Raw genomic sequence first — 27,306 nt, 5'->3', positions numbered from 1 at the left:
GGCGGCAACTTGCATCAGATGCACATGAATTAAAGGAAGTCACTACCTTCATCCAAACAAATGCTTCATGAGCTAGCATGAACAAATGCTTTCAAAAGTTTCCAACACTAGCTTAATGTTCAGCAAAATTATGGAGAAGACAAGGATGTTGTCAATGGGCTCAACAACAATTCATCTAGGTTTCCTTTTTAAAAAGAATTCCATAGTTAAGTGAACACGGTGATAGCCTTGGTCAGACCAAAGATGTAATGGTGTATGCTCGAGGGATCAACCACGAATAAGACAACATTACGAGCATCGTTGGTACTGATTTGATTTGACGATAGCCCACACTCAAATCAAAGGATTGATAAGACAATAAGTCCAGCAACTGATCACAAGGACCAATCGATGAAGATATCATCTTTCTTCAACACACACTACACAAGAATATCCCTTTGGAACGAACTAAGTCAGGCAAGCTTTTATCTTCCAACTCTCCAAGTTGTTGTTTAGCTTAACCAACTAGCTCAGGGATATCTAACACCGATTCTTGGAGAGAAGGTGGTCCATAAGAAACCGACTTGATCACGAGCTCAACATAGCAGTCAGGTGACAACCTGGTAATACTTTCAAGAAGATATTCGGAAAATCACGAACCACCGGTATGTTACTAAGCTCGAGAACAATCTTGCTTTTGAGGGCAAGACGATATGATCAAATAAGTGAGGACTTGACAAGATCCTAACTCATCAATCGAAGGGTGCACCGAAATAAGGACTAGGTAGCACGATCAGTCTTAGAAGGATGATTCGAAACCAACATACTAAGAATGAAATTATTATCCTTTAACTACCAAGCAACAGAGTTGCTAGCAGTATTGATTTCACACATCACAATTCATTTGTCGGTATTCCGGTTGCATCAGCACGAGGGCCGAGGAATGAACAGTGATGGCAAGAAGTATCACTGTACCAAGAGTTCATGGGATGGTGTGCAATTCCTATAACAATCTCGATATAAAATATGTAATACTCCAAGGTAGAGCAGAACCAAAAGCTGGATTGGCATTTGATCTGCGGAATACAACTACTTGACCCAATCCTAGATATCAATGAGGTACTGGAGTTTGTTTCTCCAAGTCATTCAGGACAGAATGGCTTGACGGACCACAAGGGTAATAGGCATCGATAAACGAATGCATGCATACTCTTGACTATCAATTGATAGACGAGGGTCAAAATGCAACAAAAGAGAGCAACTCAAAGGAACATATAATTTTCTGAGTTGTGGATGCATAGATTAGTATGTCGAACCAAGTTCAACATATTTCTTCCGGATAACCCATGCAGAAAGGTAGAACTGGCAGAGTCACGATTTATGAATGGAGAACTCCTCAAGAGTACTCTAATTGTGATTTTTTTTTGATCCAATAAACATCTGCCATAAGTAGTTCATGGTATTTGGAAGAAGAAGATACCACGGACTTCAAGGACTATCGCAAAGGTTACTAATATCCTAAAGGCACTAGCAATTACTATCAACATGAAGTAGGTAGAGTGAATCTCGGTTCAGAACCCAGGAGTAGAATACCTACTACTAAGTAGCATCACGGGATGCTTCCGAGAAATAAGGCCAGAATCTTCACACTAGGACACAAATCATGGCTAGACCACTAGATGATCCCCTAAGCACTTAGGGTCATAATAATAATTCCAACATATATGTCGAGGCAATAATTACCTCAACACACCGATTAGTGTGGTTAATCTGGCCCATGGGAACATCGGAAACAGAAGGAAGGGATTTGCAAATGCATCGGACTATTTAGAAACCTGGGATGACTCGGACAGCATGACGGCTATAATTGCTCAAAAAGATTTGAGACATTCACAAAATGGTGGCATAACCACTCAGAAGCACGATATCAAGGTTTCGAGATCAACAATTAACATACGGAAGTAGTAGAAACTGAACTCAAGCTTAAATCCAACAATCTTATAAGTCTATGGATTAGTAACACGTGATCCTGATAGAAAGAAGAGAAAGCCTAGTTCTTAATCCCCGTAGAAGAGAAGATGATGACTCAGATCAGAAGGCCATGAGGTATAAGGAGTAAAAAGAGCCTTACGTTCCATCCCACAATCAATTCCCTTATATAACTAAAGAATTTCTAGACTCAACTTCGACCAGTTTGGCTTGGTAATCCTACAGGCAGTCAAGCTCTGATACCAACGCTGTCAGGACCCCGACTCAATGCCACATAGATCTAGCATGTAACACTTCATATCACTTTGCGGCCTCACGCACGGTATTCCCACGGGTGTCGCCTTACCTTTACCCGGGACCGTTTGCGCCTTTTGGCACACGTATATGACAGTGTCGCTAGCATCCATATGATAAGGAGCCCGGGCTGACATGGCTAGTCGTAAACCCAAAGTGGCACAGACTTACAGGGACAGGCATTCATGACCCAGCATCGAACATGTCGGTCATCAGCGAGTGAATCCAGGCTGTAGCACTGGGCTAGCAGGACTCCGGTGAACCGGGCTGTAGCGGGCTAACAGGACTCCGGTATTCATCGCGTGACATTTCCCCGAAGGGACAGACACAGGAACGAAGAAGGACACATGCCGGCCAGCCTAAGTGTCCCGGAGCAGTAGCAAGCTACCATGGCTCGGTGGAAACACTAGGAGACATTTCCCGGTAAGAGAGGCTACCAAGGATAAACAACTAGGTTGTCAGATCCCACACATACCAAGCATTTCAATAACATACACACAATATGCTCGATATGTGCAAATACAACATGGCATCACAACATGACTCTACAACTCAAGTATTTTAATCAATAGGCTCCGAGGAGCGAGATATTACAAACATGGGTCTCATGACCCAACAATCAGAGCATACAAGTCAAAGCACAAGCGGAAGCTATCATGTCTGGGTACAGACATCTATAAATGAAAAAGGCTGAGAAGCCTGACTATCTACCAAATCCTGCCGAGGGCACAAGATCGTAGCTGAGGTAACAAGCTAAACGTCGAAGTCCACGTGGAACTACTAGTGAGACTGAAGTCTCTCTGCAAAAACATAAAATAGGCAAACGTGAGTACAAATGTACCCAGCAAGACTTACATCAGAACTAACTACATATGCATCATTTTCAACAAAGGGGTGGTGGGGTTTAACTGCAGCAAGCCAGCTTTGACTCGGTGGCTATCCTAAACTACGACTGCAAGCGACTCTTTTGAGGTGGCGCACACGAGTCCACATATTCACCATATCAATACACCACTATGGATCCGCTCCCGTCTCCCTACGAGAACGCCATCCATAGCACTCACGCTTATCTTGCGCATTTTAAAGTATCCACTTTCACTTGTCTATGAACTGATATAAGCAACCCAGAAGTCCTTTACCGCGGACACGGCTATTCGAATAGATGATGTTAACCCTGCAGAGGTGTACTTCTTCATACATGTTTCCACCACTTAGCGTCTGCACACGACATGTGCTCGGCAGACTTCAAGCGAAAGCCGACATGGGTGTAGACCACGACCTACCTAAACACTCAAGTCTCTAGTCCAGGTTTATCGCCTATTCGGGTTCCATCCATGAGGAGATCCGGCCAGAGTTTCGCTCACAGCCCCAAACGATGTGAACAGGGTTCCGTGACACCAAACGGGCGCCCGGTGTACCCGGCCACGTGCCTACCGCATCACAGCCCACCCCTACGGTCAGCGCTGTCCACGGCCTCCAGCATACTACAAACACCAGAAACTACTTGCAACTCCTGGACAGAGGACAAGGGTGATTAAGAAGTCGAGCGGGGTCATATTTCAGGGCCCAATGTATGGTAGTAGCTGAATCATGGATCACAAACACAGAACTCAGTTCCTGAGGACGGCTTCAATGAGACAACCCACCATGTACTCCTACATGGCCTCTCACCGACACCTTTTACCAAATCGTGTTCACACACTTAGCTCACACACAGTAGGACATGTTCACACGCCTCTGATTCATCCCCGATGAATCAGACCTGACTCAACTCTAAGCAGTAGCAGGCATGACAAACAAGCATGAATGAGTAGGCACAACAGGGCTCAAACAATTCCTACTCATACTAGTGGGTTTCATCTATTTACTGTGGAATGACAGGTCATGCAAAGGATAAAGGGGTTCAGCTACCGCAGCAAGTAACAGATGAATCGTTGTTGTCCTAATGCAGTAAAAGAGAGCAGGAGCGAGAGAGTAGGATTGTATTGGAATGAACAAGGGGGTTTGCTTGCCTGGCACTTCTGAAGATAACATTGAGTCTTCATCAGTGTCAACGATCACATCATCGGTATCATGTCTATCGAGAGGGGACAAATACCGGCAACACAGAAGGGAACACAATCAATGCAATGCACAATATGATGCATGATCATGACATGGCAAAATGAATGTGTTTTGAGCTAATGCAACTAGCAACAGATTAAATGAAGTTGGTTTGAATATAAGATTCAAATTTAAACCCCATATGTGATTATTCAAATGCCATTTAATTGATTTGTGCTAAACAGCAGCTATAAGTTGTTCTAACATGCATGAAAATGGTACAGATGGATTCCTTGAATTTTTCTGATAATTTTTCATATATAAATTATTTAATTTGGAGTTACGGTTAATTTTCTATGATTTATTGAAGTTTTAGGCATTTTCTGAAATTTCCTGATTATTTTTAAATCCAGAAATACTTATTGCGTCAGCCTGACATCATCATGACGTCAGCAGGTCAACTGGGTCGCCCAGAGTCAAATTTGACGTGTGGGGTCCACACGTCAGTGACTAACTAACTAACCTAATTTAATTAGAGCCTGGGCCCGCATGTCAGTGTCAGCAGAGGGGGTAATTAGTTAAAATAGACTAAACTAATTAGCAGGGGGGCTGGCCCCACCTGTCATCGACCCAGGGGGGGTCAAACCCCTGGTCAGCGGGCCTAACAGGCCGGCGGCTCAACGCCGGCGGCAACAGGCACGGCGGAGGGCTTCGGGATCGCTCCTCCGGCGACCATTCGGGCGGCGGAGAGGCTCTACGGGTAGCTGGGAGGGCGCCGCGTCTTCCTGTGGAGTCGGTTGGGGTCGGGGCGGCCGGAATCGGCGCCGGCGTCGACCTAGGTGGCCGCCGGAGTTCGGCCAAGGTCGAACGCGGAGCTGCGGTGCACTAGAGGGGAAACGGAAAGGCTCTGGGGGCTCCTGGGAGGGCGGCGAACTCGGTAACGTGCTCGGGCGCTAGCTGGGGTGACCCTGGCCACGGCAGCGCCATGACCGGCGGCGAGGAGCAATCGGCTCCAGTGAGAAGGCGGCTGGAGTGCGGGAACGAGCGCGGGGAGAAGGGGAAATGGAAGAGGAGCTCACAGCGAGGTCGATGAGCAGCTCGGTGGTCTCGGGGAGGCGGCGGAGGTGGCGAATTTACCGCGGCGAACTTCGGTGGCCGGCGACGGAAACGGCGATGGTGGTGGCGTTGCAGCACGTCCGGGAGGTCCGTAGCTCAACGAGGAGGTGGAGGGGGTTGTGGCGGAGCTCGGAAGCGGGTCGGGGAGGCGAGGGGAGGCCAGTGGCTACGGTGATGCCCGTCGGCGGCGGCGGTGGTTCTCGGGTGAGAGGGAGAGAGAGCAGGGGGAGAAGAGGAGGGCGAGGGAGAGTGAGAGCGGTGCGGGGCAGCTGCGTGGCTTCGTCCGGGGCATCGAGGGAGTCCGGGGGAAGCAGGAGGTGGCCAGCAGGGGGGGAGGTGGCGCGCGCGCGTGCCGGCGAGCGTCGGGCACACGCCCTCGTCCTTCTGTCCGAGGAGGAAGATGACAGGGAAGGCGCGGGTGGGCTGGGCCGGCCAGGGGGGGAAGCTGGGCCGGCTGGTGGGCTGCACGGGTGAGGCCAGGTAAGGTTTCTCTCCTCTCTTTTATTTCTATTCTGTTTTATATTTTTCTATTTCTGCAATTTGTTTTTGATTTGTTTTAAAATATCAAATCATTTTATAAAATCCTGGAAATAATTATGGGTACTTTCTGAATTATTTCAGTGACCCTTATCAATTTCCAACATTTATTTGAGCATTTAAATTATTTATAGTATTTAAATGCCCAAAGTCAAATACAATATGATTTAATTCAAAAATCCAAAAATGACCTAAGAATATAATCATCATTTTTGGCAGAGGTTTCCACCTTAACCAGAAATCATGAACTTTTCTTAGGAACCTTTTGGGTTTATTGAAAAGATTTTAATTCACCCTAGTTGAGTTGATTTAATGCTAGGGTTTGAACATCCCCATTTCAATTTTAGGCAAAAATTTAAACATGATGCAAACATGAAGCTAGCCTAGAGCACTACCAGCAGCTAGGGATGTGACACACTCGCCACGTCAATCAAGTACATAAATAACATTACATCATCCAAACACTCATGGCCCGACTAGGGTGCCAAAATAAAAGAGAACCCAACATGCGACACGGTCCCGATCACCCCCAACTGGGCACCACTACTGATCATCAGGAAAGGAAACATAGTAACGTTGAGAGTCTTCGTCGAACTCCCACTTGAGCTCAAGCGCGTCTCCTGGAGCGGAATCATCAGGCCCTGCATCTGGTGTAATAGTAATCTGTGAGCCACAGGGACTCAGCAATCTCGCACCCTCGCGATCAAGACTATTTAAGCTTATAGGTATGGCAAGCTTAATATAAGTGGAGCTGCAGCAAGCGACTAGCAAAAATATGGTGGCTATCCTGTTCGCAAAAGAGAGCGAGAAGAGGAGGCAAAGCACGAGCGAGAAACTAGAGAGCAACCTGCGCAAACATTACTCCAACACCGTGTCCACTTCCCGGACTCCGCCGAGAAGAGGCCATCACGGTAACACACTCAGTTGATTCATTCTAATTAAGTTAAGGTTCAAGTTATCTACAACCGGACATTAACAAATTCCCATCTGCCCATAACCGCGGGCAAGGCTTTCGAAAGTTCAAATCCCTGCAGGGGAGTCCCAACTTAGCCCATGACAAGCTCTCACGGTCAACGAAGGAATAGACCTCCTCCCAAGACGTTCCGATCAGACTCGGTATCTCGGTTCTTCAAGACACTTCGACAGGTTAAAACAAGACCAGCAACACCGCCCGAATGTGCCGACAAATACCGATAGGAGCTGCACATATCTCTTTCTCAGGGCACAATCGGATAAGAAATCCATCCAACTAAAACCAGCCCTCGAGTTTCCCCGAGGTGGCGCTGCAAGGGGCTCTAGGTTGGACCAACACTCAGAGGAGCACTGACCCGGGGGGGTTTAAATAAGATGACCCTTGGGCTCCGGAAACCCAAGGGAAAAAGAGGCTAGGTGGCAAATGGTAAAACCAAGGTTGGGCATTGCTGGAAAAGCTTTAATCAAGGCGAACTATCAAGGGGTTCCCATTATAACCCAACCGCATAAGGAACACAAAATCCGGGAACATAACACCGATATGACGGAAACTAGGGCGGCAAGAGTGGAACAAAACACTAGGAGAGAGGCCGAGCCTTCCACCCTTTACCAATTATATAGATGCATTAAGATAACATAGCAATATAATGATATCCCAACAAGTAAACAAATGTTCCAACAAGGAACGGCCTCCGATCTTCACCTGCAACTAATAACGCTATAAGAGGGGCTGAGCAAAGCGGTAACATAGCCAATCAACGGTTTGCTAGGACTAGGTGGGTTAGAGGTTTGACATGGAAATTTGGGAGGCTTGAAAGCAAGTGGTAGGCATCGTAGCATTGGCATAGCAAAAGAGCGAGCAAACTAGCATAGCAAAGATAGTAGTGATTTCGAGGGTATGATCATCTTGCCTGCACAGTTGTCAGAGTTGACTGGATCCTCGAAAGAAAACTCAACGGGCTCCTCGTTAGCAAACTCGTCTCCCGGCTCTACCCAAACAAGACAAACAAGCAACAAGGACACAATCAACCACGTGCAAGGATCAAACAAGATGATGCAAAGATGATATGCTATGCGGGATGCGATGCGGGATGCATATGCAAGATATGACAGGAAATGCAAGAACCTGGCCTCAACTTGGAAATCCAAGTGTGCCACTGGAAAGATGAGATAAAATCGCTTGAAAACGATATAAAGAACGCCGGAATCGGAGTTACGGTTTGGAAATGGCAAGCGATTCAAATATGGCCACGTTCTGCGATTTACAGCAAGTAGCCGTCTAAATGCAATGAGATGAACATGCTACGGCACCCAAACATGGCAACAAAATACATGGCAAGGATGCAATCAAGATGCTTTACAAAAGTCTAGCACTGATCTACGGCGAATTCATCCATTAACAGGTTCAAACAAGCATGGCAAAAATGCATATGGCAAACAGATCTTAGACTTAGTGAAATTAACACTTGTCTGGAATTTCAGATCAGGTAGCCCTCTTCGGAGCAACAAAACTACATGCTACAGGACCTGAACATGGCAAAGTAAAGCATGGCATGGAGCTACTAAAAGAGCTTAACAAAAGTCCCTTAGTGACCTTGAGCCAAAAGGGATCAGAAAATACAATTGCAAGCATGTGAACATAGCAAAAACATAATCAGTTTTCAGACTTGGTGAAAACTGGCACATGCTGAAACATAACTCAAGTAGGCATGTTTACGAGCTCGATGCACTCACTACGGTGCAAGTCATGGCAAGACAAACATACACCCATCAAGAATACACAAAATGCAAGCTAGACATGGCAAGAACAATAACATATCATGCACGGATCAACTACAACATCATCGGCAAAATTGCAAACAAGTTGACAATCTGCCCAGATTCACAAAGTAGCAAATGTAGAGCTCGATTGACTCAAGCTAGGATGCTCCATAATTGCAAACAAAGACATGGATGGATAGAGCACTACAATATTAACAAAACATCCTTACTGATCATCCTCAAAATAGTCATGGATCACTAGGAAACAACATGAAAATATGGCAACACGAGGTAAACATATCAAGGACTTAGTGGAATTGCTAAGTCCCTGAAATCAGAATTAACAAGTGCACCACTTTGCAAGCTCGTGCTAGTCGCCACACACATCACAAAAATACATGGGTTGCACCTCTGGAAAGATGACAAAACCCTTAACAAAACATATGTAGAACTCAGGGGCATATCATGCACACATTAATCATGGCAAAAATGACAAAAAGCTAAATGAAGTAGCAGATCTGACAATTAACTCAAGTAGCCCTCTTCTAACAGCATTTCGGGCATTAAGATGAACTCAAATGAAAATGATGCAATGGAATGAAATGATGTACTCTCTGAGCTGAACATTTTGATATGCTATATGCCCAAATCGGAGCTACGGATGCGGAGATACGACATGACGAACATGAGCACTTGAAACAGAAAAATGTCGGGGACTTAGTAGAAATCGACCTCCGGATCTAGGGTTTGATGGCACGCGAACCGAGGCAATGGCACGCGCACTCCGGCGAGCCGGTGGTGACCGGGGACAGTGAGGAGAGGGCCGGGGAGGTCGGGCGGCGGCGGATCCGGTCGCTCCTCGACCGGATCTGGCCGGAGGAGGGAGGCGAGGCCGAGGTGGCGGCGTGGTCGGCGAGGCGCGGCCGGGCGGCGGAGGTCGGCGATGGCGGCGGCGGGTGAGGGAGCCGGGTGGCGCCGGGCGAGGGAGGCTGGCGGCGGCGCTCGCGGGCCGCGAGGGCCCTCCCTGGGCCGCGCGGGCCGGTGTGGAGGAGGCGGCCGCGGGGGTGACGTGGCAGCCCCGGAGTGGCTGGGCGCGGTGGCGGGATGACGGGCGGACAATGTCCGTCGGCGGGATAAGATGTCTGGCGGCGGCGAAGAGAGTTAGGGTAGGTTTGCACCGCGAATTTTGGAGGGGGAGGTGTATAAATAGGCATAGGGGAAGCTAGGAGAGTCCTAATGAGGTGCGGTTTTCGGCCACGCGATCATGATTGAACGATCTAGATGATGGAGAAAGCTTAGGTGGGCTTTGGACCAAATTGCAGGGGTGTTGGGCTGCAACACACACGAGGCCTTTTCGGTCCCTCGGTTAACCGTTGGAGTATCAAACGAAGTCCAAATGATACGAAACTTGACAAGCGGTCTACCGGTAGTAAACCAAGGCCGCTTGGCAAGTCTCAGTCCAATCCGGAAATGTTTAATCCCCACACACGAAAGAAAGGTAGAATTGACCACCGGAGGAGAACGAAGCGCCGGAATGCAAAATGGACAACGGGGAAAATGCTCGAATGCATGAGATGAACATGTATGCAAATGCAATGCGCATGATGACATGATATGAGATGCATGACAACGATAACAACACACAGAGACAAAAACCCGAACCCGAGAAAATAAAAATAACTTAGCGCCGAAACGGCAAGAGTTGGGGTACAAATTGGGAAAGTTACATCCGGGGTGTTACAGCGGGGTCCTAGCGGAAACTAAGGGATATTAAGGCATCCTTTTAATAGAGTGCCGGACCAAAGCATTAACACATAGTGAATACATGAACTCCTCAAACTACGGTCATCACCGGGAGTGGTCCCGATTATTGTCACTTCGGGGTTGTCGGATCATAACACATAGTAGGTGACTATAGACTTGCAAGATAGGATCAATAACTCACATGTATTCATGAAAACATAATAGGTTCAGATCTGAAATCATGGCACTCGGGCCCTAGTGACAAGCATTAAGCATAGCAAAGTCATAGCAACATCAATCTCAGAACATAGTGGATACTAGGGATCAAACTGTAACAAAACTAACTCGATTACATGATAAATCTCATCCAACCCATCACCGTCCAGCAAGCCTATGATGGAATTACTCATGCACGGCGGTGAGCATCATGAAATTGGTGATGGAGGATGGTTGATGATGACGACGGTGACGGATTCCCCTCTCCGGAGACCCGAACGGACTCCAGATCAGCCCTCCCGGGAGAGTTTAGGGCTTGGTGGCGGCTCCGTAACGTAAAACGCGATGAATCTTTCCCCCTGATTTTTTTCTCCCCGAACACGAATATATGGAGTTGGAGTTGAGGTCGGTGGAGCTTCAGGGGGCCCATGAGGCAGGGGGCGCGCCCAGGGGGCAGGCGCGTCCCCCACCCTCGTGGCTAGGGTGTGGCCCCTGGCCTTGATTCTTTGCCAGTATTTTTTCTTATTCCCAAAAATAATCTCCGTGGAGTTTCAGGTCATTCCGAGAACTTTTGTTTCTGCACATAGATAATACCATGGCAATTCTGCTGAAAACAACGTCAGTCCGGGTTAGTTACATTCAAATCATGCAAGTTAGAGTCCAAAACAAGGGCAAAAGTGTTTGGAAAAGTAGATACGACGGAGATGTATCATCCCGCACCCCGCTGTAATCCCTACTTGATCATGGTGCTTTATGCCACATATTATGATCCAATGATGTGTTGTCATCCTATGATGTTTTGAGTAGATATCCTTTGTCTTTGGGTTGATTGTTGACCTAGATTGGTATGAGTTGCATGTTTTATTTTGGTGATGTCCTATTGTGCCCTCCGTGTCACGCAAGCGTGAGGGATTCCCGCTGTAGGGTGTTGCAATACATTCATGATTCGCTTATAGTGGATTGCTTGAGTGATAGAAGCATAAACCCGAGTAAGGGGTTGTTGCGTAGGGGACAAAGGGGACTTGATGCTTTAATGCTATGGTTGGGTTTTACCTTAATGGTATTTAGTAGTTGCGGATGCTTTCTAGAGTTCCAATCATAAGTGCATATGATTCAAGAAGAGAAAGTATGTTAGCTTATGCCTCTCCCTCATATGAAATTGCAATGACGACTATCGGTCTTGTTAACAATTGCCTAAGACAATTCCGCACACCGATCCATCATTATTCCACACTCGCTATTTATAATATTTAGTAATATATTCTAACTTTATGATAACAGCACCTACTTTTATATTTTAGCTCTTCAATATCATGCAAAGTTATCCTCTTCATACCCACAACGTAGTTTTATTTCTCGTTTCTAGTTGGAAGCAAACGTTCGGTGTATGTAGAGTCGTATCAGTGGCAGATAGGACTTGAGAGAATATTGATCTTACCTTTAGCTCCTTGTGGGTTCGACACTCCATACTTATCACTTCCACCTTTGGGAATTGCTATGATGATTCCCTGCACTTGGGGATTATCAAGCTCTTTTCTGGTGCCGTTGCCGAGGAGCAATAGCGTGGGGTTGATATTCTCGTGTGTGCTTGTTTGCTTTCTTCACTAAGTAGATTTTGTTTTTCCTTTTTGTTTCTGTTTAGTTGTGGGTGAAACATACAAAAAAATTAAAGAATGAAAATACAAAAAAATTTACTTGCCTCTCATGCCTAAAAAGTTTTTCAATAAGAGAAGTGATTGGAAGATTATGCATTGAAGAAATGAGGGTCGAGCTTGAGCACTTGTGTTCATGCTCATGGAAACAATGTAAAAAAAGTTGTGGAAGCTTCTCTGAAAATAATTATCCCCTTGTATATATCCATTGTATTATAAAAATAATGTGCCAAGCTTCGGTTTTAGGATGATTAGATTGCTTGTTTACTATGTACAGTACAAAAACAGAAACTTTGGCTGTAGCGCGTGATTTTACATTTTTTAATAAAAAGTCAAATGGGTCTGAAACATTTTGCACATTACTTCTGTAAATATTTTTAAAATTTTCATATACTTTTAGAATTTTTTGGAGTTACAAAAGTTTACTAAACTTCCAGATTACTACAGACTGTCCTGTTTTTGACAGATTATATTTTCTATGAGTTGTTCGCTTATTTTGATGAATCTATGGGTAGTATCGGGGGGTATGAACCATGGTGAAGTTGGAATACAGTAGATATAGTTCTAATATTAAATTGGAATAAGTTTGCAACAGTACCTAAAGGTAGTGATTTTCTTTATTACACTAACGGATCTCACAAAGTTTTTGTTAAAGTTTTGTGTGGATGAAGTGTTCGAAGATCAAGGAGCTATCAATATGAGAAGAATAAAGAGAGTCAAGAGCTCAAGCTTGGGGATTCTCAAGGCACACCAAGTAAATATTTCAAGGATACTGAAGCATCTAAGCTTGGGGATGCCCCGGTTGGCATCCCGTCTTTCTTCTTCAACAATTATCGGTATACCTCGGTTTTTGTTTTGTTCACATAATTTGTGTCATTTGTGTTTTTGTTTTTCCTTTAAGAACCATGATAGCATGAGATATACCTTTATTGATTTATAGAATACTTCATGTGCTTCACTTATATCTTTTAAGTATGATCTCATAGAATTGCTCTTTGTGCTTCACTTAAATCTTTTGAGTATGGTTTTATAGAATGCTTCATGTGCTTCACTTATATATATTGAGCTTGGATATTGGTTAGTCTATATTAATTGTAGAATGCTCCATGAACTTCACTTATATATTTTGGAGTATGAATAATACTATCATCTAAAGTGGATTTAGAAGAAGTTTGCTCCCACTATTCCGAATGAGGAGAATTTTGCTTATGTGGAGAGTAGTAAAATTTCTATGCTCGTAGATCATGAAAAGAATGATTTATGTGATGGTTATATTGGTGAACTCATTCATGATGCTACTGAAAATTATTATGAGGGAGGAATATATGCTTGTAGGAGTTGCAATAATATCAAGTTTCTAATCTATGTGCTTAAAGTTTTGAAGTTACACTTGTTTTGCCTTCCTATGCTAGTTGATTCTTGTTCTCATAAATTGTGTGCTCACAAAATCCCTAGGAATAGGAAGTGGGTTAGGTTTAAATGTGCTAGTCATATTCTTCATGATGCTTTCTTTATGTATCAATTCTTATCTTTTATGTGAGCATCATTGAAATCATCATGCCTAGCTAAAAGGCATTAAAGAAAAACGCTTGTTGGGAGACAACCCAATATTCACCCTTACTGTTTTTGTGTGTTATCATGATTAATCTACTGTAGTAATCATGTATTATAGCTTTTGTTTCAATAAAGTGCCAAGTAAGACCTTTGGGAAGACTTGGGTGAAAGTTAATGTGATCTTGCTGTAAAAAACAGAAACTTTGCGCTCACGAGATTAGCTGTAATTTTTTGCAGAAGAGTGCGATTGAGTTGATTCTTTTTTCAGAAGATTAATAGACAAAATTCCTCACGTCCACAAATTTATTTCATAATTTTTGGAGTAGCAGAAGTATGGTTGGTGTCCAGATCATTACAGATTGTTCTATTTCTGACAGATTCTGTTTTCATTGCATAGTTTGCTTGTTTTCTAGTTTCTATGGCTTATATTTCTCAATATAAATTGTAGAAATGATATGGTACAGTAGGCATTGTGTGAGAACAATTATGAACCTTGTCTTTGACAGTACCAAAGTGAATGGTTTACTCTTTATCATACTAACATATCTCACGAAGTTCCGTTAAGTTTTGTGTGATTGAAATTTTCAAGCTTTGGGTGAGATATCGATATGAGGAGAATAAGGGGTGGAAAGACCCTAAGCTTGGGGATGCCCAAGGCACCCCAAGGTAATATTCAAGGAAGACTCAAGCGCCTAAACTTGGGGATGCCCCGGAAGTCATCCCCTCTTTCGTCTTCAAAACTATCGGTATACCTTACTCGGAGCTATATTTCTATTCGTCACATGATATGTGTTTTGCTTGGAGCGTATTTTCAATTTTACTTGCTGTTTGAATAAAATCATTGGATCTGAAATCTTGAATGAAAAAGAATCCTCCCATGGCTATTTAATTATTTGACTACTTAGTATTCTTCACTTGTATCTTTTTGGAGTAGTTTGTCATTTACTCACATGCTTCACATATATCCTATGAGTAAAAGGTTGAATGAATTGAATATCATAAATCTGAATTTATATACGTTTCATATGCTTACAACATGGGGAGTAATGACTTCAACATAATAATTATAGGTAGCAAACTTATTGGAAGTTAGCAAAGGCAGAATTGGTCACTTGAACAATTCATGAAAGAATATTGAAGGAAGAGCGATTTCACATATAAATATACTATCTTGGACATCTTTTACAATTGTGAGCACTCACTAAAATATGACATGCTAAAAAGTTGATGTTGGACAAGGAAGACAACTTAATGGGTTATGTTTTCCTATATCTGAAACGTTATATTGTCTTGGATCATCCAACATGTTGATCTTGCCTTTCCCTCTCATGCTAGCCAAATTCTTTGCACCAAGTAGAGATACTACTTGTGCTTCCAAATATCCTTAAACTCAGTTTTGCTATGAGAGTCCACCATATCTACTTATGGATTGAGTAAGATCCTTCAAGTAAGTTGTCATTGTTGCAAGCAATAAAAATTGATCTCTAAATATGTATGATTTATTAGTGTGGATAAAATAAGCTTTATACAATCTTGTGATGTGGAAGAAATAAAAGCGACGGACTGCATAATAAAGGTCCATATCACAAGTGGCAATATAAAGTGACGTTCTTTTGCATTAAGATTTCGTGCATCCAACCATAAAACACATGACAACCTCTGCTTCCCTCTGCGAAGGGCCAATCTTTTATTCTTGTCTTATACTTCATATAAGAGTCATTGTGATCTTCACCTTTCCTTTTTACACTTTTTTCTTTGGCAAGCACTTTGTGTTGGAGCGATCCGGATATATATATCTACTTGGATGTGGGTTTTCATGTATTATTATTGTTGACATTACCCTTGAGGTAAAAACTTGGGAGGCGAAACTATAAGCCCCTATCTTTCTCTATGTCCGATTGAAACTTTGAACCCATAAATATCACATGAGTATTAGCAATTGTGAAAGATTAAATGATAGTTGAGTATGTGGAGTTTGCTGAATCAAATCTCTTACATAGACCCTTCCCGAAAATAAGATGAATTGCAATTGTTTGATGACTAAGAGCACGGTTTGTTAGTTTTCAAGAAAGTTTATGATATATACTTTAACATGTGAATAGCTTGTTACTTGATCATGAGAAGTTTTATGAGTTGAGCTATTGTTATGATATATAATGATGCTAGAAAAAGTGATTGGAACTATCATTGATCAAATTCATGCACTTGCTAGCATTCACACTTCATAAATTATTTATTTTATCATTGACCTACTCGAGGACGAGCAGGAGTTAAGCTTGGGGATGCTGATACGTCTCCAACGTATCTATAATTTATGAAGTATTCATGCCATGTTTACAATAGTTTTATATGATTTTGGTATGATTTGATTAGAACTAAACCGGACTGACGTTGTTTTCAGTAGAATTACCATGGTGTTGTTTTTGTGCAGAAATAAAGTTCTCGGAATGCGATGAAAATCAACGGAGAATTTTTCTGGAAAATATAAAAAATACTGGAACAAAAATCTACCGGAGGGGAGTCCCATGGGCCCCACGAGGGTGGGGGCACGCTCACCCCCCTGGGCGTGCCCCTGTGCCTCGTGGGCTACCCGTGGGGCCCCCTGACTTGTGCTCGATGCCAACCTCTCCTATAAATACCCAAACCTCCATAAATTAACCTAGATCAGAAGTTCCGCCGCCGCAAGCCTCTGTAGCCACGAGAAATCAATCTGGGCCATCTCTGGCACCCTGCTGGAGGGGGGCATCATCACCATGAAGGCCAAGGACCAGAGGGAGAACCTCTCCCCATCCAGGGGGGAGGCCATGGAGGAGGAAGCACAAGGGGGAGAACCTCTCCTCCTCTCTCTCGGTGGCGCCGGAGTACCATCGGAAGGGGAATCATCGCCGCGGTGATCGTCTTCATCAACATCACCATCATCATCACCATCCTCATCTCTTTTAGGCGGTCCACTCTCCCGCACCCCGCTGCAATCCCTACTTGAACATGGTGCTTTATGCCACATATTATGATCCAATGATGTGTTGACATCCTATGATGTTTTGAGTAGATATCCTTTGTCTTTGGGTTGATTGATGGTCTAGATTGGTATGAGTTGCATGTTTTATTTTGGTGCTGTCCTATTGTGCCCTCCGTGTCGCGCAAGCTTGAGGGATTCCCGCTGTAGGGTGTTGCAATACGTTCATGATTCGCTTATAGTGGGTTGCTTGAGTGACAGAAGCATAAACCCGAGTAAGGGGGTTGTTGCGTATGGGATAAGGGGAACTTGATGCTTTAATGCTATGGTTGGGTTTTACCTTAATGATCTTTACTAGTTGTGGATGCTTGCTAGAGTTCCAATCATAAGTGCATATGATCCAATAAGAGAAAGTATGTTAGCTTATGCCTCTCCCTCATATGAAATTGCAATGACGACTATCGGTCTTGTTAACAATTGCCTAAGACAATTCCGCACACCGATCCATCATTATTCCACACTCGCTACTTATAATATTTAGTAATATATTCTAACTTTATGATAACAACACCTACTTTTATATTTTAGCTCTCTGATATCATGCAAAGTTATCCTCTTCATACCCACGACGTAGTTTTATTTCTCGTTTCTAGTTGGAAGCAAACATTCAGTATATGTAGAGTCGTATCAGTGGCAGATAGGACTTGAGAGAATATTGATCTTACCTTTAGCTCCATGTGGGTTCGACACTCCATACTTATCACTTCCACCTTTGGGAATTGCTATGATGATTCCCTGCACTTGGGGATTATCATGACTCGATGTGAATGCCTCTGGCGGTGTACCGGGATATGCGATGAATCAAGAGCGACATGTATGAAAGAATTATGAAAGTGGCTTTGCCACAAATACGATTTCAACTACATGATCATGCAAAGCAATATGACAATGATGGAGCGTGTCATAATAAACAGAACGGTGGAAAGTTGCATGGCAATATATCTCGGAATGGCTATGGAAATGCCATAATAGGTAGGTATAGTGGCTGTTTTGAGGAAGATATAAGGAGGCTTATGTGTGATACAGCCTATCATATCACGGGGTTTGGATGCACCGGCGAAGTTTGCACCAACTCTCAAGGTGAGAAAGGGCAATGCACGGTACTGAAGAGGCTAGCAAATTGCGGAAAGGTAAGAGTGTGTATGATCCATGGACTCACATTAGTCATAAAGAACTCATATACTTATTGAAAAAGTTTATTAGCCCTCGAAGGAAAGTACTACTACACATGCCCCTAGAGGGATAGATTGGTAGAAAAATACCATCACTCGTCCCCGACTGCCACTCATAAGGAAAGCACTCAAAGAACACCCCATGCTTCAAATTTGTCACACAACGTTTACCATACGTGCATGCTACGGGACTTGCCAACTTTAACACAAGTATTTCTCAATTTCACAATTACCCAACTAGCATGAATCTAACATTACCACCTTTATATCTCAAAACATCTATCAAGAATCATAGTATTTAATGCACTCTATATGAAGGTTTTTATCATGCCCATCTTGAATGCCTATCATATTAGGACCAGTTTTATAGCCAAAGCAAATTACCATGATGTTCTAAAATACTCTCAAAATAATATAAGTGAACCATGAGAGATCAATAATTTTTACAAAATAAAACCACCACCGTGCTCTAAAAAATATAAGTGAAGTACTAGAGCAAAATTATCTAGCTCAAAAGATATAAGTGAAGCACATAGAGTATTCTAATAAATTCCGATTCATGTGTGTCTCTCCCAAAAGGTGTGTACAACAAGGATGATTGTGGTAAACTAAAAGGCAAAGACTCAAATCATACAAGACGCTCCAACCAAAACACATATCATGTGGTGAATAAAAATATAGCCTCAAGTAAAGTTACCGATAGACGAAGACGAAAGAGGGGATGCCTTCCGGGGCACCCCCAAGCTTAGGCTTTTGGTTGTCCTTGGATTTTACCTTGGGGTTCCTTGGGAATCCCCAATCTTAGGCTCTTGCCACTCCTTGTTCCAAAATCAATCAAATCTTTACCCAAAAACTTGAGAACTTCACAACACAAAACTCAACAAAAAATCTCATGAGCTCCGTTAGTATAAGAAAACAAATCACCACTTGAGGTACTGTAATGAACTCATTCTTTATTTATATTGGTGTTAAACCTACTGTATTCCAACTTCTCTATGGTTCATACCCCCCGATACTAGCCATAGATTCATCAAAATAAGCAAACAGCACACGAAAAAGAGAATCTGTCAAAAACAGAACATTCTGTAGTAATCTATAGGTTTCGAATACTTCTGTAACTCCAAAAATTCTACCAAATTAGGAAGACCTAAATAATTTGTAATTGATCTACTTCAGTTGGAATCAGTATTTTATCGCTCTCTGGTTAAAAATGAAAATTATTCTCGTGAACGCATACTTTCTGTTTTGTTCAGCAAGATCAAATAACAATCATCCAAGAAGATCCTAAAGGCTTTACTTGGCACAAACACTAACTAAAACATAAAAAACATAATCATAGCAGAGGATAGATGATTTATTTATTACTAAACAGGAACAAAAAGCAAGGAACCAAAATAAAATTGGGTTGCCTCCCAACAAGTGTTATCGTTTAACGCCCCTAGCTAGGCATAAAAACAAGAATAGATCTAGGTATTGTCATGATAATGATAAGGCAAAACGCGAAAACTAATCTCATACTCCCTACATTCAGTGGCAAGTTTTCTTTGTGGCAAGCAAAAGTAATCAAAATGTCTGAATTTAATGGGACAAAAGTCCCCAAGATCAAGCTCGGGAGGTATTGGTTCCTCCTTTGGCCCCTCATATTGCACAACCAATTCATCATTATAAGAATTCTTTTGGAAAAAGTCATGAGCCTTTGTTCAAGGGTAAAACCTAACCCATTGTTCCGGATAGCAAAATTATCATTAAGTTCAGAAATCCTGTCAACTAGAACATCGGTAGGAACCTTTTTCTAAGGTTTTCATTAAAAGCAACATGATCTAAAGATCAGCGCATTATGTCTTCCTGATAGAAAAGGATTGCCTCTATGGGAGGACGGCCGGCATCCACCCTATAATGCGCAAAAATTTCGTTGGCCTCTTTTATTATAAATCTGAACTCATGAGCTAAAAAGATGGTAGCTCGCTTAACAAAAGAATGCTCAATATTATAAAATTCTAGAAAAATCCTCTGTATACAAGGATGCATGTGGATAAATTGACTTTCAAGTTCAACCACGAGCAAAGATATAGCATCTGCAAGACTACTAATTTTATGAAGAATAGACCCGCTCATGGTGGGCAAAGCACCGACGCAAGTACAGAAATCTTGAATAACTCCTTTTCCAATAATATTACCACTACCGATCCCAAACTTTTTAGTGTGTAAAATAGTAGGTTCTTGATGATAATCAAAAGCATCAACATTTCCCCCATCATTACTATCACCCTTTTCAATGATAACCTCCCCAGTTTCAGACATGATAGCAACAAACCGCTCTAAGAACGAACACACAAGAGGCAAGTGGAAAAAGACGAATGGAAAAGGGAGAACGAAAAAGAGGCGAATAAAACGACAAGGGTGAAGTGGGGGAGAGGAAAACGAGAGGCGAATGGCAACTAATGTAATGCGAGGGATAAGAGTTTGTGATGGGTACTTGGTATGTCTTGACTTGTGCGTAGATCTCCCCGGCAACGGCGCTAGAAATCCTTCTTGCTACCTCTTGAGCATGCGTTGGTTTTCCCTTAAAAGGAAAGGGTGATGCAGCAAAGTAGCATAAGTATTTCACTCAGTTTTTGAGAACCAAGGTATCAATCCAGTAGGAGACTACACGCAAATCCCCTAGTACATGCACAAACAAACAAGAACCTCGCAACCAATGCGATAAAGGGGTTGTCAATCCCTTCACGATCACTTACGAGAGTGAGATCTGATAGAGATAATAAGATAAATACTTTTAGTATTTTTGTGACATAGATTGGAAAATAAAGATTGCAAAATAAATAGTAAACTAGAATTGTAGATTGGAAACTTATATGATGTAAAGTAGACTCGGGGGCCATAGGTTTCACTAGTGGCTTCTCTCAAGATAGCATGTATTACGGTGGGTGAACAAATTACTGCCGAGCAATTGATAGAAAAGTGCATAGTTATGATGATATCTAAGGCAATGATCATGAATATAGGTATCACGTCCGTGACAAGTAGACCGAAACGATTCTGCATCTACTACTATTACTCCACACATCGACCGCTATCCAGCATGCATCTAGAGTAAAAAGTTCATAAGAACAGAGTAACACATTAGGCAAGATGACATTGTGTAGAGGGATAAACTCAAGCAATATGATATAAACCCCATCTTTTTATCCTCGATGGAAACAATACAATATGTGTCATTTCCCTTTTTGTCACTGGGATCGAGCACCACAAGATTCAACCCAAAGCTAAGCACTTCTCCCATTGCAAGAAAGATCAATCTAGTAGGCCAAACCAAACTGATAATTCGAAGAGACTTGCAAATATATCAAATCATGCATATAAGAATTCAGAGAAGAATAAAATAATATTCATAGATAATCAAGTTCATAAACCCACAATTCATCGGATCTCGGCAAACACACCGCAAAAAGAGTTACATCGAATAGATCTCCAAGAAGATCAGGAGAACTTTGTATTGAGATCCAAAGAGAGAGAAGATGCCATCTAGCTAATAACTATGGACCCGAAGGTCTGTGGTAAACTACTCACACATCATCGGAGAGGCTATGGTGTTGATGTAGAAGCCCTCCGTGATTGAATCCCCCTACAGCAGATCACTGGAAAAGGCCCCAAGATGGTATCTCATGGGTACAGAAGGTTGCGGTGGTGGAAAAGGTGTTTCGTGGCTCTCCCCGAAGGTTTCAGGGTATAAGAGTATATATAGGCGAAAGAAATAGATCGGTGGAGCTGCGAGGGGCTCACGAGGGTGGGGGCGTGCCTGGCCCCCCTGGGCGCGCCCTCCTACCTCGTGGTCGCCTCGTTGCTTCCTTGACGTCCACTCCAAGTCTCCTGGATCACGTTTGTTCCAAAAAAGATCCTCACGAAGGTTTCATTCCGTTTGGATTCCGTTTGATATTCTTTTTCTGCGAAACACTGAAATAGGAAAAAAAATAGCAATTTGCACTGGGCTTTCGGTTAATAGGTTAGTCCCAAAAATAATATAACAAGGTATATTAAAGCCCATAAAACATCCAAAACAGATAATATAATAGCATGGAACAATCAAAAATTATAGATACGTTGGAGACGTATCATCGACCCGCCTTTCCAAGTAACAGTTGTAAAGTCCAAGTATCTATGTGTCCAAACATCAAGGGGAAAACCCAAGGAATCACCCTCGGTGAATTCCACTCGATGTAATCATCAAGGTGAATGTAAGAGGAACCACCCTCGAGGTTCACACTTGAGGGGTTGCAGGACAGAGTCGTATCGGGAGTGGTTAAGGAGGAATCACCCTCGATGACCACGACCAAATAGCTACTCTACATGGCTAACATCAGATATTAACTCTACAGAGTCGTACAACTAAGGGGGTGATGTGCGGTGTCGAGGCCTGGACATCGATCACGTTGATCGAGTCATCAAACATAAAGCGGGGCAACTAGGACAAGATGGGGGTCACTGATGTATTGATACGTCTCTGTCGTATCTACTTTTCCAAACACTTTTGCCCTTGTTTTGGACTCTAACTTGCATGATTTGAATGGAACTAACCCGGACTGACGCTGTTTTCAGCAGAATTACCATGGTGTTATTTATGTGCAGAAACAAACGTTCTCGGAATGACCTGAAACTTCACGAAGCAACTTTTTGGAAAATATAAAAAATACCAGCAAAAGATGAAGGCCAGGGGGCCCACCACCTGTCCACGAGGGTGGGGGCGCCTGCCCCCCTAGGGCGCCTACCTCGTGGCCCCCCTGGAGCTCCTCCGACTCCAACTCGAACTCTATATATTGTGTTTCAGGGAGAAAAAATCAGAGAGAAGAATTCATCGCGTTTTATGATACGGAGCCGCCGCCAAGCCCTAAAACCTCTCGGGAGGGCTGATCTGGAGTTCGTTCGGGGCTCCGAAGAGGGGAATCCGTCGCCATCGTCATCATCAACCATCCTCCATCACCAATTTCATGATGCTCACCGCCGTGCGTGAGTAATTCCATCGTAGGCTTGCTGGACGGTGATGGGTTGGATGGTATCTATCATGTAATCAAGTTAGTTTTGTTAGGGTTTGATCCCTAGTATCCACTATGTTCTGAGATTGATGTTGCTATGACTTTGCTATGCTTAATGCTTGTCACTAGGGCCCGAGTGCCATGATTTCAGATCTGAACCTATTATGTTTTCATCAATATATGAGAGTTCTTGATCCTATCTTGCAAGTCTATAGTCACCTATTATGTGTTATGATCCGTTAACCCCGAAGTGACAATAATCGGGATACTTACCGGTGATGAGCGTAGTTTGAGGAGTTCATGTATTCACTATGTGTTAATGCTTTGTTTCGGTACTCTATTAAAAGGAGGCCTTAATATCCCTTACTTTCCGTAAGGACCCCGCTGCCATGGGAGGGTAGGACAAAAGATGTCATGCAAGTTCTTTTCCATAAGCATGTATGACTATACTCGGAATACATGCCTACATTACATTGATGAACTGGAGCTAGTTCTGTGTCACCCTAGGTTATGACTGTTACATGATGAACCGCATCCGGCATAATTCTCCATCACCGATCCATTGCCTACGAGCTTTCCATATATTGTTCTTCGCTTATTTACTTTCCCGTTGCTATTGCTATCATCACTACAAAATACCAAAAACATTACTTTTACTACTGTTACCTTTTGCTACCGTTACCACTACTATCATATTACTTTTCTACTAAATACTTTGCTGCAGATACTAAGTTTCCAGGTGTGTTTGAATTGACAACTCAGCTGGTAATACTTGAGAGTATTCTTTGGCTCTCCTTGTGTCGAATCAATAAATTTGGGTTGAATACTTTACCCTCGAAAATTGTTGCGATCCCCTGTACTTGTGGGTTATCATGTATCTCTAACCAGCCTATACTAAGCAGTTTAGAATAAGCGGGTAAGGTATGAAAAGCAAGAAGCAAAAACAGGCTATGCATCAGAATAGGAGCAATCAATTACAACAGCAAAATATAATGCAAGCATAAGAGAATAGAATGGGAAATATCAGAATGATCAAAGAGGGGGCTTGCCTGGTTGCTCGGCAAACAAATACGGACCCTCGACGATGAAGTAGTCGATCACCGGATCAACAACGGTCTCGGGGTCTACCGGAAAGAGTAACGGAGGAGGAACACAATAAATAACAGAGCAATCAAAGCATCACAAAGCATAACATGGCAAAACATTGTGCTAGGCGTGACCCAACGCAATGCTACAGTTGCAGACGAAGCGGGAAATTAACTAGAACGTTTTCCCTGTTTCGAACATTTGTCAGACAGATGAACCGGGGGAAGGTTCCATGTTTGCAGTGTTGGAGGCATCTGACAGGTATGTGGATAGCGTGCTCGGGTTCGTCTCATTTTTCTGATCAACTTTCATATATAAATTATTTTCATCTGAGTTACGGTTTATTTTATATGATATTTTCAAAGTTTTATTAATTTTCTAGAGTTTTGTATTTAATTTCAAACCGAATTGACCAAGTCAAATTGACCGGTCAAAAGCAAAGGTGGTGGCCCACATGTCACTGCTTTATTAATTTCCAAAAAGATTTGTCTAATCTAATTAGCTGGACCCATCTGTCATTCACACACAATACTAAGTAAACAATCTAACTAACCTAACTAATCCTAGACTAATTTAATCGGGCCGGCCTCCTGGCCAAAGGCAGCAGCCGCAGGAGCTATGCACGAGCAGCAACAACTAGTAAGTAGCAGAGTAGAGCCAGCAGCAGCAATTAGAATCAGTAGCTAGCAAGCAACGCCGTAGAGCCAGCATCGTAGGATAGCAGCGGCGGGAGAGCAGTACGTGCCAAGAAGAACAGCAGCAGCACGCACGCACGCCGGGAGGCGTTAGGCGACGGGTCAGCAGGGATGTAACATCCCAAATTTTCAATTTGGAATGTTATACATTAGATCATCATTGCATATCATATTTTATTGCATATTGGTTGATCCTAGGAATTCTATGCAACTCAAGGACCCTTGGAGAGAGTTGGGGATTTCGCTATTTTCATATTTGAGTTTTCTCAAATTTTGAAAATAGGATCATTTGATTTTATTTATTTTATCTTCAATTATTTCTATTATCAAAATACGAGAGAGGGAATAAAATGACTTTCCCAAAAATAAAGAAATACTGAGGATTTAATAAAAAAATCATATAAGATTTTATTTTGGTTTATTTGCTATTTTATTTGAATTTAGAAAAATGCGCGTTTTTCAAAATTGCATTTAGGCCCTAAATAAATGTTCATCCTGTGCGGCTTGATTTTAGAAGCCGGGGAAAATTTATTTCGGGATTTTTGGAGTCCTCTTAGTATTCCTTTTGTTTTTTTTCTGAGCGTAACTATTAAAAAAATCCGAAACGACTCTGGGCCGTAACCGGCGAGGACTCCGCCTGGCCGGGCCTTTAAATAGCCGCCGCCCGAGGCCCGACAGCCCAAGCCGCACCCCGCCCCAAACCCTAACCCTAGCCCTGCCGCGCTGCCCCGCGCCGCCGCCTGCCCGCCGCCGCCGCCGGAGGTAGACCTCGCCGCCGGGTTTTTTAGAAACCGATCGGTTTTCCGTCGGTTTCGTTCGGTTTTTTTAGTTCGTTTTTTTAATAGATCGGTTTTTCCGGTTTATTTACTTAGCGAGCGTTCGCCCGTTCGTTCGTTTTAACGAACGCGTTCTTTGTTTAGATCCAGATAACGAATGTTCATTCGTTAATCTGTTCGTCGTTTTCTTTTTCTCGGATTAAATCCGCGATTTTTCCGATCGCGATTCCTGATCCGTTTTTCGTTCTAGTCTAACTTTTCGCTCGTTTATCGGAATCAGGCGATTCAAGTGCCTAGAGTTTCGTCTCGAAACCCTTTTTCGTTTAACCAACTCAAACAAGTTTTTGCCACTGTAAAAATTGCCCTAGATTCAGAATAGAAAATGAAGCTTGTTTCTTTTGTCGTTTGTCTTTCGTTGCTTTGTCCGATTTGATTCTTTTTGCCAACCAGAGTTCTTAAGTTGAACTTTCTGGTTAGATCTCTTATTTGAGTTTTACCTGTGCATTAGTTGAGTACATATTGTATGCTTGTTTATTTACGATAGAGTACCCGGAGTGCGCCGCTTGCTACTTCGAATCGCTAGGTTTCTCGGATCATCACAAGGCAAGTAACACTTTGATCATACTTCCAATTACCCAGTTTTATTGAATTAGATCAATCCTCACACATTTCATGATTAGGATCTAATTAAATTGTGGGTTTGGGAAGTAGATGAGGTAGTACCTATTACTTGTTATTATCAAACCTTTGGGAGTTACTTCTATGTTGCTTATTATGCTATGCTATGCTAGTAGACATGGATTGGGTGCGTGTATCCATGACAAATATGAGATTGTTAATTTAATGTTTATCTAAGGTGGCAACTTAAACACACATCTGGGTGGATTGAGGCACCTGGGTATTCCAGCGATTGCCTGCTTTTCTTTTTGACCGCCACCCAGGCTGAAAGGGATCATGAGATTATTCATGCTAGAAACTTCCATGTCCAGCCACAAGCTATTATGGGCTCTAGCATAGTGGAGTAAGTCATGCGAACTCTTATAGTGGTAGACTAGCAGATGTAGGGGAAAGTAGGTGTAACGGTCTACCCGGTCGTAAGGTGCTAGCGCTTCTGAATGACTATGTCTCAGTCATCTGTTTCTCAAACACCATGTAGTGCGAGAAATCAAACGGAGGCGATCGAGTCTTGTGGGGAAAAGTGCGCAAACCTCTGCAGAGTGTATAAACTAATCATGGTTAGCCGTGTCCCCGGTTATGGACATCTTGAGTATCTAGTACTTGGATTATTATGTGAATCTCATCATGTTACTCTAAAATTAATTTGTTGGGTTTTGTTTAATGATGATGTTTAATTGGGATTGAGAATGTTGTCAACCATTCTCAATGTTTAACAACTACCATGATAGTTAAATAAAATTTATTCCTTTGCAGTAGGGAAAAATTGGCTTTTCGCAAAACTATAACCATAGAGTTTTCCACAAGCCAAATATGCATGTAGTATAGACTTATTTCTCCATTACTCTCTATGTGTTACTTTGCCAGCATATTCCATGTGCTGACCCGTTTCGGGCTGCAACGTTAATGTTGCAGACTTTTCAGACGACGATTAAGGTGCTTTTAGGTCGTGGTTCTATACTCAGTGATGCTGTTGGAGTTGATGGACTCACTTATCTTC

The sequence above is a fragment of the Triticum dicoccoides genome, chromosome 6A, assembly GCF_002162155.2.
Source record: "Triticum dicoccoides isolate Atlit2015 ecotype Zavitan chromosome 6A, WEW_v2.0, whole genome shotgun sequence".
Classification (NCBI taxonomy): Eukaryota; Viridiplantae; Streptophyta; class Magnoliopsida; order Poales; family Poaceae; genus Triticum; species Triticum dicoccoides.
Note: the sequence above shows the minus strand (reverse complement) of the source record.